Raw genomic sequence first — 14633 nt, 5'->3', positions numbered from 1 at the left:
TGGAACTTTCTGAATTACAGAACTGGGCAATAACCTGATTGTATTTGTGTTTTACAAAGATTTCACAGGTTAGCGAGAGAGATTAACATAGAGAAATATTGCAGATTGCAAATGGCTGTAAAAATGACAGAGCTGGGAAGGAAAAACAAAACAGAAGCCAGAAAGATATAAGATTTGTGTTTTAGCTGAAGACCGCAGTAAAAGAGAAGTGATGAAGCTAAGCAGGATCAATCTCCAATGGTAATATATGAACAGAAGTGTAATTGTTGCCCAAAGGCAAGAAGGATCAATTCAGAGTTACCATAGTCGATTCATTTTCCTTTTACATTGCTTCAAATGTCTTCCTGCCTCAGTTTCCTATGCTGTAATTATTTTACCTATAAGCCTGTGACTTAGCTTTTGGTCAAGAGGACACAAGGGGAAAATGTTCTGGCGTTTGAGAAAGATTTTCCTCTGTGATTAAAAGAGAGCCCCCCTCCTCGCAGCCCCCCTGCACCTTGCTCTCCTCCTACTTTAGAGCAGAGTGATGAGATTGGCTGCTTTGGGACACTGTGGCACTTTAGCCACCTGGAGGGGAGGATCGGCCAGAAGGCAGAGGTGGACTGGAAGGCAATAAGCAGCTAGATCGATGATGACATTTGTAATCTGCTTTTCAATCAAAATCAGGCTTACCAGCAAGAAAAATAATCATTACTATTAAGTGCCACATTATAGACACTTAACTACATATCAAGCTCTCTCATGGGTGCTTTGCATACATCATGAAATGTAGTTCCCACAACAAAAGTCCATAAGGAAATATAATTCCATTTGACAGATAAGGCGACCAAAGTTCAATGATGCCAAGTCACTTCCCCATCGTCAAATGCTTCAAATACTACCTTCTGGATCAGGGAAAAGTCTCTTGTGCCCAGAGCCACCATGAATTTCAAACTGCGAATGGAGCTCTGGCCCCAAGAATGATCCTGCATCACAGAATGACTGGTGTCAATGTACTCATCACCCCAGAAAGGCTCAGTTCCCACGGTGCAGGAGGTGGGGCTTAGGGACAGGAGGAAGGCCAGGATACACCATGCAAGCCATTAAAAGCAAACCAAACCCACACACAGTGAGAGGACCAACAGGGGCACCATGGCTTGTCCCTCCACAAGATGGCACTCAGGTCCCTTGTCTTCAGTTTTCATCTGTGATGCTCGGCTGTCATAGAAACAGACTGGGGAGAAGGTACATGGCTCACTGTTCCTATCACGCTCCATATGCTTTCTGGTTGGAACCCTACAGTTTCTATGTCTTTTCCTCAAGGTCATGAGGCATTGTGTTGGGGCTCTGAGCAGCTCTGCTGAGGCAGGGAGAGGGAGTGGCATGTGCCACTCTCAGTGGCCTGGCTGCACTGGGGTTTACTCAGGGGCTGCTGAAGACCACCCTGTCACAAAATGTCACTGGACTTCTATGCTCTTCAAATCCTTTTTTCTGCTTTTCACGATTTTTCTGTTCTCTTGTCTTGTATCTCTTCCTTTCTCTCACCCTCCGTCCATCTCATCTCCCCACTTCTCTTCCTCTCCCTGTACTTTTCCTGTATCTTCCTCTCACTGTTGCTTCCATATTTTGCTACATTGCTGCATCTCATTTGTCGGCCTAGAAAATGAATAACAGTGCTTACTTGCATGATATAAATTAAGACTAAAGAAACAAAGGGCAAAAGACTGAGATGCTGTCCCATGAATATGACGCATAAAATTTAGTTTGTGACGCCACATGTTCTCACTCGTAAGTGGGAGTTGAACAAGGGGAACACATGGACGTAGGGAGGGGAACAACACACACCGGGGCCAGTTGGGGGTGCAGGAGATGGGGGGAAGAGCATTAGGACAAATAGCTAATGCATGCAGGGCTTGAAACCTAGATGACGGGTTGATGGGTGGAGCAAAACACCATGGCACACATTTACCTATGTAACAAACCTACGTGTTCCGCACTTGTATCCTGGAACTTAAAGTAAAATAAAATACAATCGAATTTTGAAAAAAGAAAAAGTAGGGGCCTTCTAGTAAGAAAACATATATGGTAGGGGCACGTTTAACCCATTAAAAATATAATTTGAAAAAACAGATTAGTCTGTGGTCTTTGTGATAGAACATTGAGTTTGCAATCCAGAGGCCTTCCTTGCTTTCCCTCATCATTAATGGCATCGTTAAAAAAAAAAAAAAAAATTCTTACTGTGAACCAGACATTGTATAAGTGCATGACATAACTTATTAATTTAATGCACATGAAATAAAATCTGTGCTATAATTTTAATTAAGCCTGTTTTGCAGAGGTGGAGCCTGAGACGTTGAGCTGTAAAGTAGCTCGCCTCTTACGGCATGGCTGCAAAGTAGCATAGCAGATTCTAACCAGATCTCTCTAGCTGGTTAAGCCTTCACACTAATCATAATGCTGTTCTACCTTCTTTCTGGCCCGTATTTCACGTAAACATCCTGCTAGTAAGAAGTTCAGGTTAAACGAGGAGTCACTGATATTACACACAAGAGGAACCGGTTATTTTAGCATAAGCAATACCTCACTACTAAAGAAAGCATGAAACTCTGCTTTGGAAAGTCCACATGCAACAAAACTCTTGTTACTTTAGTTCCCCATTAGACTATCGCCTGAAACGGAAATGCAACATTTTCACAGCCCTCCTCAGAACAGCATGGAGTCAGGAGAGATCTCAGACTCAATTTATAATCTGTGTTCATCTATTTGTGGGGAGTGAGTCTGAAAAGCTCTCTAACAGTTTTATTAGCTTTTATTGCAGGAGCAATTTCAGGTGTGAGTTTTCAAAGCACAAAGGATCCCTTCAGTGTACTCAGTGGAACCCTGTGTGAGGCTAGTGTTTCTAATTCCAGCCCTACAGTAACGAGCTTGGAGCAATGTTAGTATTTAATCAGGTTCTATCTTAGCGGAATGAACAGCACTCTGGTGGCCTCACAGGGTTGAAATACCTTCTTCTTGAAGGGTGTTGAGAATAATCTGGCTTGTGCTTTGGTGACATAGGCAAGAATTGGGCTCACTTCTTCAATGCCCAGAGTTCTGTTTTGGTCGACACTTCTTTTGGTCCTTAAGCAAAGAAATAAGCTTGCTTTGGTTTGATTGTTCTGTTGCTTGGTTCACCAAGGAAAACAGCCCTTCTCTTTCGCCTTGGACCGTACTCCCTGGACAAGTCATTTCACCTTGAAGACTACACTGCTTTCTTTATCTTCCTATGGCACAAGAACTGTCAGAAAAGAATCTTTCAGAACTTCTACTAGGAGAATAGGGATGCTAATAAAATACAGGATGTCCAGTTAAATTGAAATTTTAGATAAACGTGACACATTTCTTACTTTTTAGTATCTGAGACATACTATACTAAAACATTATTTGTTGTCTGTCTTAAATTCAAATTGAATTAGGTGTTCCGTATTTGTATTTGCTAAATCTGGCAAATCTACACAAGACAAAACACATTGAGCATTGTGCTAGGCACTACATATTGGCCATCTCCCTCAATCCTCCTGGGAGTATGGAAAAAAACTGAGGCCCAGAAAAATTGTCTATTACTCAGAGTGACACAACCAGTACGAACAAGGCCAGAAATTCAAACATAAATGACTTCCAAAGTCATGCTCTTTCAACCACAAAAATAGCTTCAAAATCTAATCTCAGAAATCTGTAACCAACACCCTCCCCCTCCTTCCTACCCAGGACACTGGGAAAGATCTGGTTTTAGAAGTAATTCAAGTAAAGTGCAAGCCAGTTTTCCAGAGGAGGCTCCCAGCCCACTCTCATTCCCTGCCACACAAGTATGGGCTTTTCGGAGCACAGCTAGGCAAGCATGTCTTTTCATTTCAGCTGCATCTGAAGTCACCTTTCTCTCACTGTATTTTAACTGCTGATACAGAACTTTGATTTACCTTCCTAAACCAAAGAATGAAGACATTTACATAAAACAACCTACTGCAGGGTGTACAAGTACTTCATCTGCAGGAATTCTAGGGGAAATTCGACAAGACCTAAAATGCTGAAATAGAAGTTCTTGAGGGATGAAAGGAGATGTGACTATTTCACATCTAAATGTATTTCTTTGCTTATAGAAAATGTGGGCTACTCAGTTCTCCAGGGATTTAACGAATCTCCACCTTGAGCCAACTGCTCATAGCACGCAGAGAATCTTGTCCCTGGATCGAGAGTCTGCCCCCTTTACTCCGGGCATCTCTAAGAAAAGTTTCTTCATTCCTGGACTTCAGTTTCCTTCAATAGCAAATGAAGATGGTAAGAGCTCCCCTGCAGCCCTCGCAGGACTAGGTACGAGAGATAAAGTAGGTGGTGGGTATTGTCACATTATGTGAAAGTAAGGAATTATCTACCACATTCTTTTCATGCCAGAGTGCTTTTGCACAAGCAGACCAGGATCTATTCAGCAAAGGGCTTGTATTAATATGCCAGTTATTCAGCTGGACTGACCGTATTGGGAATCCCTAAAATAGACAAACGAGTTTTCAACAAAGGCTTGAGGGCTATGCAATTTTGACTACGTTTTATCATTCGTCTTTGGCTGTTCTCACCATGTCTCTCTCGTTTCTTAAATATTTCTTCCACCATGAAGCGTTTCCTAACTCCCCCAGACAGAAATGCTGCCTGTTTCTTCTTTTCTGAGCAATATACTGTTCTAGAAGCTGGAGCAAACATATACTTCCAGGCCCCTGCTCTCCTGGAGCACACGTTCTGGTGGGAGAGTGTGAGAAAGTAAGCAAATAAGCTAATCAAGTAACAAGGTGACTCCAGATAAACATACTTGCTACCCAATTATGTTACTGAGGAAATTATCGCTATGAAAGAAAGAAACAGGGTGATGAAAGGGAAATATTCTTGAGATGGTCCATCTCATGAGACAGGCAGAGACTCGGTTATTTACCCGACTCCCATACTCAATGGCGGATTCATCAATGACAAGAACTTTTTTTTAATCTCCTGCACAACTGCCTTGTGAACAACAATCAATAGCAAAGGTGGGGGCAGATTTGGGAGAAGGTGCACCACAGTCTCAAAGAGCACAAACACATTTTACACTTGGAACACATTTTAAAAACTAAACACTTTTCATAATGCAAAATGAAATTTTATAATAAAAATATCATTGCCGGATAAAGAAATTGAAGCCTCAAAAAAATTTCCATGGACGATGGGGGCAGGCTTAAAGTAAGTTAAGAAGCACAGACGTAAACTGTTCCCGAAACAAAATAAAAGATCAATTAAAAAGGTGCTCGGGAGGCTGAGGGAGGAGAATCCCTTGAACCCAGGAGGCAGAGGTTGCAGTGAGCTGGGATCACGCCACTGCACTCTAGCCTAGGCGACAAGAGTGAGACGCCGTCAAAAAAAAAAAAAAAAAGGTTGCTGAACGTCAGAGTTCTGAGTATGAAAACTCAACAGTTAAGGCATCCTTACCACAGTCCTCAATCACTTTAGTTGCCTAATCATTTGAGATCATGTTTAATGTATTTCATGCTGTTCTGTAATTTCCTTGCAGAGTACTCTTTGATTGGTTTTGATCATCAATGTACTCTAATACGTAATGCAATGCCAGGTACATGGCAGACAATAAACGTGCTCAATAGTCAATTTTATTAAAATTGAGAGTATAGCCTAATATCCAAAACTACGCACCAGATGATAGTCCCAGGATACAATCAAACTCCCACATAGAAAATATTTATGTTGAATAATCAAACTTAACTTTGGGTTATGTTGAGCCAGAGACTGAACTGCAAGCTCCCTGGCTAACAGCCTAAGTTTCCTCCCCTGTATCCTGATATTTCCTATCACTTTCCCCGAGTTTTTATTTATTTTTTAATCCTTAGCACATCACTATATAACTAGGAGAGATTCTGCTTATCTGTCTTGCTTTTTGTCTGTCTCCTCCGCTGGAAGATAAGCACAAGGACTAGGACTTCCATCTGTTTTGTTCCTTACTGTGTCACCAGTGAGCAGAACAATGCGCGGTACATGGCTGGAACTCAATAAACATGTGTTAAAGGAGTAAATGTGATTGCTGTAACCGGTCACAGAGATAGGAAGAAGGAACATCCCTGAACAGAGGTTCACTCTGTAAATGTAAACAGTAACTAACCAGAGCACCGTCTGCATTCCATGCCCCTACACTCTTGCCTCGATATTCTGAATAACATACTCTCCTGAATTTCATATTCCAAATTGCCCTTATATCCCTGGAAACTGGGAGGCCATACATTGGAGGCCTGTGTGACAGATATAAGGCTTACACACAGAAATGTTTGGTTTGGCCCACATGGTGTTATTGAGGAATATTGAATTAGCTGCTGGCACTTGAAAGTGAGTAGATTTCACATAAAACTGTGAATTGACAGTCTATCTTGAAAAAAAAAAAAAAAAAACATAACCAGATCTGGCAAGAGCAGACCTGAAGTCCCGCCTGCAACCCCTGTGCTGGATCTGGGCTACAACCCCCATTTACCCAGGCACAGGGCCCAAGTCCTGTTCCACTCAAGCTGTTACTTGCCTGGCTGAAGGCATTAGAGTTTGCGACCCCTGCTGGAAAACTACCAAAAAGCATCTATTAGAGAAAAAGAAAGATGCCTACTGGGATCTATTTCTGTTATGTTCAGGCTATTGCTTGGAAGAATAATGTATTCATTTTTCTAGACCTCTTGTAGTAGCACATAACTATTGACAAACTACGGCCCAGTAGATATTATTCTAACGATCCGAAAAAGCTATAGACTTCATTCCCCAAGGGTAGAGGAAGCTAAAGATGCTTCATGCTGGAGACAGGCCTGAAGATGAATGGGGAGAAGCTGTACATCAGCAGGTTGCAATTCTGGCTAAGTCAGGGAGAAAGGGAATTCACTTGAAGACTGTGGGTTGCCTCTAGGAATTGCCGAGAAGCTGAAAAGCCAGGATTGGAAAATGACAAGGAATGAAAGGAACCCGGGCACCAGGGGCAGGTCAAGATGGTGTTGCAGAAAAGGCACCTCTGGGACCACAGCTTGGGACATGCCTACTGCTGCCGATGCCACTTGATCCATGACCCAAGGTGGTAAACAAACACTCCAGTGTCCCTGTGTCCTTTGGCTCGTCTTTCAAGATTCCAGGCCCCAGGTGGGATCATTCAACTAAGCCCTAGTTCAGGGCTGGGAGATATGGACAAGGAGAAAGAGGCCCATCTCCCACCAAAAAAAATCCTTCTATGAAGGGAAGGTTGTGTCTCCTAAATAGGATGTTTGGTTCCCACTGCTTAGAATGATTTTAAGTGAGTCTGAAGAGAGGGGGCACTACAGGCACGACTGCAGAGTGGAATAAGAACAGACAGGCCTGAATTCTAGTCTGGAATCCTTTGTACCTTTAGAAAATTAATTAAGTTTTCCGATCGGCAGATTCCAAATCCTTAAAATAGAAATGACACCATCTGCTCTCCAGGGTTGCTGTGAAGATTCAGTCCAATCATTCATTCAATTATTCCAAACATACTTATTGAATCTCTAAGTGCCAGGCAGGCACTGAGTTAGGTTCTGGAGATAGTTTGGAACAACATCTAAAATGCGATGGGGAGTCAGTGCATTATACTGATGAAAGATTCAGACGATGGGAGCCCAGGTCGTCTGGTGACACTGGTCATGTTTTACTTTTCCCCAATGGAGTCACTCCCCATTTGTGACTTTTCTCCTTTTTTTGATTAATTAACATCAGGGCCTTCTCTTCAAATAGATTTTCTTAAGACAGGTAATGTGTATTATGTTAAAAGGAAAAAAACTCTAAAAATTGACTGTGATCCTGTAAACAAGAAAGGAATCATTCTGAGAAACAGTGAGGCCTGCTGCTTGTAGCATTCAGGTGGAGTGATCACAAGAAGAGACTGGCCAATTATATGAAATCTCTCCCACTTAATGTTTAGCATATGTAATTTACTCAGACATATGCAAACTATGATTAAAATGAACATTAAAATAGATCTACGATAAAACTTTTTTTTTGTACTTTTTACCTTTTACAATTGCACAAGTGTCCTATAATAGGCAAGATGCATTTCGTATACATTTTCTCACCTTATAATAACCTTTTCATCACTATTTTGCAGAGGAAGAAACTTAGGCTCAGGGAGGGAGAAATTGTGGCCCAAGGTCATGGGGCAAGAAGTTGACTTTAAATCCAGCTAGCACTCTCTTGCCTTCTGCCGTAAGAAAAGAGTAGCCTCAATTGAAAGCACTAGGTCAAGTAGTCAGGTTGAGGGAAAAAAAATGGGGACTAGCACTGATTTTTTCCAACACTAGCTGGAAAGTTACTGCATTTCCCTGGAAGCTGCTAAAATGTTACCACTCCTCCTGCAACAACTGTCTCTAACACAGGGACCCAGGCTTAGATCCAGGCCCCGAAACCTGGTGCCTGAGCACTGACCCAGGGGACAGGCTCAATTTCATCGGGACACCCAATACATCTTACCGTTCCTTCCTCCAAACCTTAGCTCCCATAGACAGACACGATTTAGCAACCACGTTGGGGATATGCCATCGTGGGTAGATGCCATGGTCTCGAAAGGCACTGTGCACGATTGAAACAATTTACACCACCCAGGCCATCTTTCCAGCCCCTTCCTAGTCAACATCAAGTTTCAATTCAAGGCCAGAAAAGCTTCCATGTGGCTTTTCCCTTCAGAGACACCACCCCCCGGATTTTTCCAGTAAAATAATTTCTTATTTTAATAAGAAAAGCACATGCTCCAACTTTTGGGGGAACCCTGGGAGGACTTGAGGTTTCATCCTAGGCATAATGACGGGAAAGTAAAGAACCCTTTGCTTTTTCCGATGCCATCTCAAGGTGCCACTTTCTCACCAGCTTCTCAGAACAAAAATCTCCCATCTTAAAACTACAGAGCATTGTACACCCTGTGGCTTCACAGAGGATCCACAGTCTAGAAGCACAGCTTAATAAACCTCACTAAGGAATCTTCATCTATGCTGCTGTAATGAACTGCTTCCACTTAAGAGTGCTTAGTCATGAAGTTGTCCATCCCTGTCAAACTCAGCTGAAAGAGTTAGTTGGGCTAACCAAAACCTGGAGAGACTCTTTTAGAAGCTGTTCTTTCTCCGCTTAACGCTGGAGAAAACCTTATGTAACACAATGGTCCATTTCAATGTTATTTCTGCAATCCTGTGGGGGAAAATCTAAGCGCTGGATACACAAAGGGAAGGGTAAGGCAGGGATTTGCAGCCAAGCGCGCGTTTCTTGGAATTTTAGTAGGTAAATCGTATTCTAATCGCGGCCAGTGTTACCCAATATTACCAGGAATGCAGAAAGCAAGAAAAAAATCCGAACGCCAAAGGATGCGCTTTGCTTTAGAAATGCAGGGAGGCAGAAGAAGTTGGGTTATTTCTCCCTCCTTTTTTTTTTTTTTTTAAGATGGAATTCCTGGAATTAACCCTTGGGTGGAAGCATTTCAACAACATAAAATGAGATTTGCCTGCAAAGCGAGAACGCACGGGTGGAAATGAAGGATCCTGCCTGTGCCAGGCTGCTGCCTCAGCAGTCCCCGAGCACCCAGTGCCTGAGAGCGAGAGCGTGGGGACTCGTCTGGGGACCCTCTTCCTGGGCTAGTGGCGGAAGGCGCAACCGAACTGGTGGTGGCGGGGTTTCCCTCCGGGGCTAGGGCTGAGGGAGGAGAAGAGGGCGGACTGGCTCCTTCGTTCTCGGCTCCCCTCCCCTCCACTCCTTGAGGCTGCTCCATGCTAGCGAGAGACTGCTTCTCGGAGCGCAGCGCAAAGACAGTGGATTTGGAGTGGCCTCCCTAGAATCCCCCCAAAAGCATCTTGGCATAAGTTGTAGATAAAAATAGCTCATGATAACGTTGTGGGGAAGGGAGGAGCGAGACTCGTGCAAGGCGAGGCAAGGGTACCACTGGCTCTGCAAAGGAGGAGGAAGAGAGAAGGATGCAACCCCCGGCCCAAGAGAGCCCCCTGAGTGTGCGATGAATCGCTGGCTCCCAGGGGAGGGAAAGAGATGGAAGAGCTATAGCGCCGGCAAATAACTGCAGGAGTCCAGCACACCCCATCCCGCGCCGGCACCCGGCTTTGGCTCTAGCTTCTTCTTCCCATCATCCGCCTACGTTCTGGGTCTGTCCTCCGCTTCCCGGGACGGGCTGGGGCCAGAAGGAGGAGCAGCGCGCGGTCCGCCCCCTGGCTGGTAGAGCGCACCTGACGAGGTCAAGTTCCGAGAATAAAACCCTTCTTGGGATCTGGGGGCTAGGCGCTTCAACCGCAGGTTCGCGCCCCGCCATCCCTTACCTCTATCCGCTGCCAAAGGGCCCGGAAATAGAAACCCACGAGGGGGAAAAATATCAGTAAAAAGTAACAAGAAAAAAAAAGACCCTCACGTAATTAGCATTGGGGATGACAGGTTTACTTATTGTCAGGGCTGTCGCCTCAATTTCTCCCTTGGGAGATGCCTATCTCCAACCAAAAGCAAAGGCAAACCAGACCAAGGCTTCTCCACCCCCAAACGCTCCCTCGACCGAGTTACTTTTGCGGGCTGTGTCATCGCCCCAGTTTCTGGCCCCAGGTGGTACCCAGGCTCCGTTGAGTGATGCGCTCTCGCTGCCCCACAGGGTCCTATGTTGAACCTGCGGTTGCCAAGCAGCTGGCAGGAGCGAACCTCCCGACTCTGCTGGGGGGAAAAACACCTAACCCAGTAAGAGTCAGAAATCTGGATCCTTGTCCTTACAGATCAACCGGTCCCTCGGGACTTCCAGAGCGGAGGTGCTAGGGCAAGAGGTGAGGAGGATGGGAAAATCCCCAGCCTCTTCTTCCTGGTTCCCTCTGCATCCACTCCACCTGCTCCAGCCCGGATTCTTCTTGGGTTCTGCACTTGCCCGAAGTCCAGAACGCCAGACTAGGGCGCCTCGGAGCACCCCACACCTGCGTCCTGCCACTCTCCCACCCCGCGCGCGCCGCACTCACCTGAGCCGCGCCTCTGTCCAGCCCGTCCCGAGCCCTAAATAGGCTCCTAGGCTGGGCCATGGGCAGTACTGCCGAGCACCCGCGGCGGGTGGAGCAAGTTTCTGAACGGCCCGGGGCAGGCGGGCGGGGAGAAGGCGCAGGCACCCACTGAGACCCGGTGGTGGTGGCAGCGACTCCTGGATGCCAGCGCGCCTAGGACCTTGCAGGCGGGCGTTTTGGTGCTCAATCCCGAGGAGGGGAGGAGCAGGAGGAGGAGCAGGAGCAGAAGGAGGGGACTGAGGAGGCCGGGCCCGGAGGGAGAGCGCGTTGGGCAGAGGAGGATCGCGAGCGCCCACTGCTGTCCGGCCCGCTTGGGTGCCACCCCGAGTCCGGCCCGCTAGGTGCCTGGTGCACAGCTCTGTGCACAGCTGCTCCGCACAGCCCCGCCTGGCACGCAGCTCCAGCGGCGGGTCCCGGAGTAGTCGGTCTCACCCACCCGGTGCGGCGGCCCCTCGGGTTTCAGTCCAAGGGAAAGGACCAGCGCTCCAGGAAGGTGAGGCGACTGGGATGGGTGATTCCGCCGTCACTGCAAACCTGGGACGTCCGGTCTACTCCCTCACGCCTGCTTGATCTGAGATCGAGCCTACCTCTTCCCTAAGTCGCCAGCTCGGCACTTGTACCCGGGACCTGTGGTCCTCTCACGTGCGTCTGCACCACCAGTGTTCCCTTCCCGGCAGGTGACCCACCTTAGGCGCTGGCGCTCCTTCCGCCCTGCGGGAAGCAGGAGGTTCCATCCTCTCCAATTCGCTCTGCAGCGGGACTGGGACCGCGGCGGCGGCCTGGGCCGGAATCCCCGAGAGGAGCCGGCTTCAAAGAGCGCCCTGTCGCCATTGAACACTCCTCCTTTGGTTTCGCGTCAGAGAGCGGACGCCAATTTGCCAGGAGAGCGCGGAAAATTCAGCTTTTTTTTTTTTTTTTTTTTTTTTTTTTTTTTTGCTAGTGCACTAGGATTGCAAACGTCAGCTCTGAAATAAAAAGCAGTCTTTCTGCCCCGCCCCTCTGTTCCGGAAGCTGGGAGGTTCTGTGGGAGAACCGACCTGCACCAAATAACTCAATTTAAGATTTAAGGTTTTGAGGGGCGTGGAGTTGGAATCGCCTTGGAGAAATGGGCTTGCCTGCTTACCTGAGCCAAAGCAAATTGCCCTCAAGGGCAAACAGCAATCATACCCCCCAAAAAGCAAATGTACATCAAAGTAACTTCCTTTAAATGAGATTTCTATAGTTTCTGTGTCTTACATATTAGTAAATAAATATTTGGAAGACTTGGAATTTGTGATTTACCTTTAAATATATTTCACCAACATTGTTTAATTTAAAACTGTTCTCCCATCTAAGAGAAGGTTCCTATAGGAAATTGGCCCCTTAACTCATACACAGATTACCCTCGGCACTTTGAGAAAACAACACAGTGACCAGTATTTTCTGTCTTTTTGATAAAGCCAGAAGCACCCCGAAAGCTGAGACCTAACTGTGCTTTTGGAAAATAAGCTTTTAGGAGTTGAATGACCTTGTCTACTTCTTTCAGTCAGAATAATGTTGGCATGTCTATTTTAGGTTAAAAAATATATATACAATTTCTAAAAAGTGACTTTAAAGCCCCACTTTGAAAGCCTTAGCATTTCAACTAACATTAGATTTAAAAGAAGTGCTTTTCTCCCCCATTATGTATGAGGTTGTGAGGGTCAAATGGAAGTCTAAGATAAAGCTCTACCAATTACTGGTGTCTTTAAGCTTCCACCAGCAGCCAAGCACAGTGCAGATCATGAGTCCTTCAAAATACGGAGCGGTTTGATGCTCTAAGTTGATATGATTACTTTTTCTAAAGAGTTCAAAGTGCTTTGGTGCCATAGTATGAATTTCATTACCCATTGTGAGACACAAAGGGGGTTAGCAATGATTCTGTTTGCGCCCTGGAAGCCAAAGGCAGGTTACTGACCTACTTAGTTCCCTACCACAAGACCTTGAAAGAAACTGGAACCCCAGGTCTCCAGCCCAGAGTTTTTGTTAGAAGTTTCCATTTGCAGGAAATGACTGCAGGGCACATGTGTGAAGTGACAGGCATTTGAGGACTAGCATTTTACTTTTCCTCATTTCTTTTAAAATCTGAGCAATTGTTCATTGTTCAATAATCAATGTTCTTACATGCAGATAAATAAAACTATCAACTGGCTATTTTGTTCTTACTTAGCTTTATGTGTGAGTCCAGGCATTTGCCACTGCTCCTAAATAGCTCTTCCTGAAGTCTTCTGGTCATGAGTTAGGTTTCCTATCCAGAAGTTCATATAGTACCAGAGCTTAGCTCTCCTGTAACAACACAAGCCCATTATTGAAACACCTATTTAGGGATCTGTCTTCCCTGATAGATTATAAATGCCTTGAGCTTGGGTATCATGATTTAATGATGAATCCTGCATGGTATCTGAATCCCAGAATCCTGTATGGTATCTGAAATATACTATGCTCTCAAAAAAAAAAAAAAAAAAAAAGTTTGTAAATGGAACTTCCCTCGAGGAGTCAGGGTTTAAGTCAAACACATTTCTGTTTCAAAGCCAGAGGCATGAGAAGAGAGGCTCCTGGAAGACACGGTGGTAGTGGACTGGCGAAGTGGCTGTCAGTCATAGATGTGTGGCCCAACATTCTTCTTCTCTGTGCCAACAACTGAAAAATGAGAGGGTTTTCATGGAAGATCTCTGTACTGCTGATATTTTACGATCTCCAAGTCTTTATTGAGCACCTGGTATGTGTATAACACTATGCCAGTTACCAAGGGAGAAATGAAAAATTAAGACATCTACATTGCCCTAAGACAGCATAAAATCTTATCTCAAAGAAAAACAAGGCTAACATTCATAGCCTATCTTTACAGAAACTCACAGGCATCAGTTAATACAGTTGTAAATTGTTCTGAAGAAGATAAAGGCTCAAGGAGTGAAAAGGCATGAAATAGAAACAAAAGCAACTGACCTATGCGTTTGGGCAATGATCAGTAATAACATCTGCTAACGTGTATCTAAGGCTTACAGTGCCAGGTACTATGCAAAACGAATCATATGAGCTGCACCTTTTATTCATTTTATAATGGGGAAACGGAGCTTTAGAAGAGTTTAGTGACTCATTCAAGGTGACATACTAATAAGTGGTAGAATTGATATTCAAATAGTTCTCACCTGACTCCAAAGTGCATCTTCTCAACCAATCTTAGAGTTTATTAGCCCAGACTTACCTATTTTATAATTGAGGGAGTTCATTAGAGCACTAGAGGAGGAAACTACCCTTCCGGTAAAAACTAGACCCCTAGTCCAGTGCTCTATGTAATTGAGTAATGTGCTTATGTTTGCTATTTTTGTAGTTTTTCTCTTTCCACCAAAACATGTAATAGGAGAGGGGAGGTCAGGTAAAAGGGAGAGGAGAAAAAGAGAGAATTTGCTCCTTTTGAAGCTGTCCAGAATCCACAGTAGTCTACCTGCCCAGACTCAATGGGGTTTTATTTGTAACCCTAGTCTAGTGGGCAGCCCTGTATAGCCTCTCTTCCCATCATGGTTGTTCGAATCTTTCAGGTTAATAGCATGAATATTAAAGACTCCAGTGGGA

General features: G+C 45.0%; 1 protein-coding gene across 2 annotated transcripts in view; it reads right to left on the bottom strand.

The window, feature by feature from the left end:
• Window positions 1–12065, bottom strand: part of HS3ST1 (heparan sulfate-glucosamine 3-sulfotransferase 1) — a 35067-nt gene extending 23002 nt beyond the window's left edge. Inside the window, exon 1 of one of the 2 annotated variants that reach the window (XM_010357597.2) lies at window positions 11004–12065. The gene's annotated coding sequence lies outside the window, so the exon portion shown is untranslated. The remainder of the gene's footprint in view (window positions 1–11003) is intronic. The other variant, XM_030923747.1, reaches the window with a different exon arrangement.
• Window positions 12066–14633: the final 2568 nt, after the last annotated feature.

The sequence above is a fragment of the Rhinopithecus roxellana genome, chromosome 2 (assembly GCF_007565055.1).
Source record: "Rhinopithecus roxellana isolate Shanxi Qingling chromosome 2, ASM756505v1, whole genome shotgun sequence".
NCBI classification, from domain to species: domain Eukaryota; kingdom Metazoa; phylum Chordata; class Mammalia; order Primates; family Cercopithecidae; genus Rhinopithecus; species Rhinopithecus roxellana.
Note: the sequence above shows the minus strand (reverse complement) of the source record. Positions and strands in the feature narration are given on the sequence as shown.